This window comes from Propithecus coquereli, unplaced genomic scaffold (genome assembly GCF_000956105.1).
Source record: "Propithecus coquereli isolate 6110/MARCELLA unplaced genomic scaffold, Pcoq_1.0 Scaffold131, whole genome shotgun sequence".
Classification (NCBI taxonomy): domain Eukaryota; kingdom Metazoa; phylum Chordata; class Mammalia; order Primates; family Indriidae; genus Propithecus; species Propithecus coquereli.
Genome location: NW_012137303.1, coordinates 2,283,136 through 2,287,167, shown reverse-complemented (window position 1 = coordinate 2,287,167; position 4,032 = coordinate 2,283,136).

Sequence of the window (4,032 nt, the reverse complement as noted above, 5' to 3'; positions counted from 1 at the left end):
AGGATCACCTGAACCCAGGAGTTTGAGGTTGCTTTGATCTATGCTGATGCCACGACACACGACACTCTAGCCAGGGCTACAGAGTGAGACTCTGCCTAAAAAAAAAAAAAAAAGAGAGAGAGAGAGAGTGTTTAGGCAAGCAAAAGCAACCAAATGATAAATCTAATACTTAAGATCAAGGTATCCTTTGAAGGAGGTGAAGTGGGATGAGACAAGAAAGGTATACATAGGTAAATATAAGTTACTAGTAACATTCTGGTTCTTGGATTGAATGGTGTTCATGATATTATTAAAATAAAGGGTACTGTGAATGGATCAAGGTTGATGGTATATCAACAATCAAATGTATGACTAACCCAATTTTATGCATCTGAAGTTCAGGGGGGTGGGGTGGAAAGTAAAATAGGAAGAGAAGAAAAGAAGGCAGCACAAATGAAGAGCCTATGGCAGGAAACAGTACAACTTTCTAGAGCATGAAAAAAGGCCAATGTGAGCATGGATGGAACTGGAGGACATTATGTTAAGTGAAATAAGCCAGGAACAGAAAGTTAAACACTGCATGTTCTCACTCATATGTGGAAGCTAAAAAAGTTGATCTCACAGAAGTAAAAAGTAGAACAGAGGATACTCGAGCCTGGGAAAGGTAGGGGATGGGAGAGATAGGGAGAGACTTCTCAAACGATACAAAATTACGGCTAGATAGCAGGAATAAGTTCTAGTGTTCTATACCACTGTACAATGATTATAGTTAACAATAATATATTACACAGTTTCAAATAGCTAGAAGGAGAATACTGAATGTTCCCAAAACAAAGAAATGATAAATGTTTGAGGTGATGGATATGCTGATTACCCTGATATGATCACCAGACATTATACATATCAAAACAATACTATGTACCCTACGAATATGTACAATTATTACTATTTGCCAATTAAAAAAAGAAAAGAAAAAAGGCCAATGTGGCTGACACAGAAAATCAGCAAGATATGTCTCTTCAGGGTAGACTCTCAGCAGCCAATCCCATAGAGGCTATTATTTAAGCAAGAGTGTTCATTTATTAAATCACAATGTGGGGCTCTGAGCTGAGGCGGCGAGAGCGGGAGGGCGCGGGAGGAGGCAAGCACTGTCCTCGCCGCACTGGGGCGGGTCTGAGCCTCGGTGGCGGCGCCCAGGGTGAGCCGGTGCCCGCCCGGTCGTTCTCCCGTCCCCGCTCCGCGCTCAGAGTCCGATGGCGGCCGGCGTGCGGGGGACCCGGCTCTGGTAAGTGCCGCGTCCTGCGGTCCTCACCTAACTCTAACTCCTAAAGCCCTGCGGAGGCCGCCTGCTCAGGACTCTGGGTCCCAAACAGTGGGGCGCTTGGGGACACGGCCCTGTTTCTGACACCCAGTGTGACAGGCGGCCGGCAAGGGCAGAGGCTCGGGCGTTCCTGAGCCCGTAGTCCGTAGTTCATGTCCCTAAACCTGGGATTTGCCGGTGTCTGGTGGACAGCTTGTGAGGGGACGAAGCCCATGTGAAATTCCGCCGGAGCGGGGCCTTCACTCTGTGGGCCATAGAGAGTTGGAAACAGAGGAGGGGCTCAATCTGTTTCTCAAAGTTTTCCAAAGGCTTTTCAGTGGAAAACAGACTAGGGTGGGATGATGAGGGTGAAGACAAAGAGACTTGTGAGTAGGTAAATCCACCAGACCAGTGGAGAGTTCTGGTGGGATTGATTTTAGAGGTGGGTGGAGTGACCAGATCTCGGATCAGTTTTAAAAACTGAACAGGTAAAGTGGTGGCAGTGACTCACGCCTGTAATCCCAGCTACTCAAAAGGTCAAGGGAGGAGGATCGCTTCAGGCCAGGAGTTCAAGACCATCTCTGGCAATGTAGCGAGACCTCATCTCTACAAAAAAATTTAATAATTAGTTGGGCATGGTGGCGTGCGCCTGTAGTCCTAGCTACTTGGGAGGCTGAGGCTGGAGGATCGCTTGAGCCCAGGAGTTCGAGGCTGCAGTGAGCTATGATCACACCATTACACTCTAGCCTGGGCGACAGAGTGCAATCCCAGCTATTAAATAAATAAATAAATAAATGAAAAAAATATATATATTAAAAAAATAAAAATAAAAAAATAAATCACAATGTAAAGTGCAACAGTCATAAAGTCTGGAATGTTGAACCCATTTAGAGTGGAAGAGGGTAGAGAAAGCACACAGTAACACTCAATAAATGTTAGTTCACATCCCCTCTGTAACTATAAAGTTCTTCTACACAAGGCAATATTAGTGTTTATTTTTCATATGAAGAAATAAAATAGAACAAGCATGATATCATGAAAAGGGCACTTAAAACGAAAGTCCTACCTCCGCCAATAACTAACTTTATGGTATTAAGCAAATTATTCTCACTGGGCTCCATTGGTAGTAACCAGAGTCTGGTATATCAGAAATTTAGAAATTGAGTTCCACAAAACATTAGCGTCCCTTAGGTTGTTAAAAGGAGCTTAATGAGAAAGAATTTTGTCATCATATAAGTTTGGGAAGTGCGTTGTTATGGACTGAAAAATTTGTGCCCCCCCCAAATTCATACTGAAGTCCTAACTTCTTCTTTTTCTTTTTTTTTTTTTAGACAGAGTCTCACTCTGTCACCCTGGGTAGAGTGCGATGGCATTATTGTAGCTCACTGCGACCTCAAACTCTTATTGAAGCCCTAACTTCAAGTGTATTTGCTGGGGCCTCCAAGGAAGTAATTAAGGTTGAATGAGGTCCTAAGGGTTTGGACCTGATTTGAAAGGATTTGTGTCACAAGAAGAGTGCTCTCTGCCTCTCTCCAAGGCCACCCTCCAAGGAAGGCCATGTGAAGATAGAACAACAAGGCAGCTAGCTATCTACAAGCCAGGAAGAGAGCCTTCACTGGAAACCTAACTGGCCACCACCTTGATCTTGAACTTTCAGCCTGCAGAATATGAGAAAATAAATTTCTGTTGTTTAAGCTACCCAGCCCATGGTATTTTGTTATGACAGCCTGAACTGACAAATATGGTTGTATATGTACCCTCTCTCAGAGATTGCTAATGCGCAGTAGCATGTTAAATACTTGGAAAAGTTCTACAGTGAAAAAAACCAAGGGAACTTTATCTAACATACTGTTTCTAAAACTTATGTGTCTATAAAATACCTTTTTTTTTTTTTTTTAATCACCATCTTTTGAAACAGGGCTTGGGAAATAGCCAGGATTTTTCAGGTCTTTTCAGTCTGAAACTAAGATCCTTTCTGAAACATATACAGTGTGAATGATAAAGCTAGTTTAACTCAACTTATAAATTAGGTTAAAGCAATGAACTGCAAATGAGGTATGTAAGTGCAGAAGCAGCGCAATTAATAGAGTGAACGAGTGAAAAAACAGTATCTTTTTTTGTGTGTGGAGGTAACCTTCATATTCTTTCAGGACAACTTGAGAACTTTCACCAACAAAAACTCTCCTGAGATCTCCATTTGTTCATTCCACAAATATTGATTGAGTGCCTACTATGTGTCAGGCACTGTTCTAAACACTGGCATGATAGATGGCGCCATGTGACACCAATGTGTTAGAGTAGAGCTCCTCCTTATTGCAAACTTGCATTTGTGCATCTAGCTACCACCTGAGCAAGAGCACAGCAACTCTGCCAGCTACCGGCAGATGGCAGTAGCAGTCACTTTTTAAGCGGTATTTTAGATTCAGGAACAAACAGAAGCACCGCAACCTCTAAGCCAACCTGTAATCAAGACTACTCTGTGGGGCCGGGCGCGGTGGCTCACGCCTGTAATCCTAGCACTCTGGGAGGCCGAGGCAGGAGGATCGCTCAAGCTCAGGAGTTCGTAGACCAGCTTGAGCAAGAGCGAGACCCCGTCTCTACTAAAAAATAGAAAGAAATGATCTGGACAACTAAAAAAATATATTTATAAAAAATTAGCCGGGCATGGTGGCACATGCCTGTAGTCCCAGCTACTTGGGAGGCTGAGGCAGGAGGATCACCTGAACCCAGGAGTTTGAGGTTGCTTTGATCTA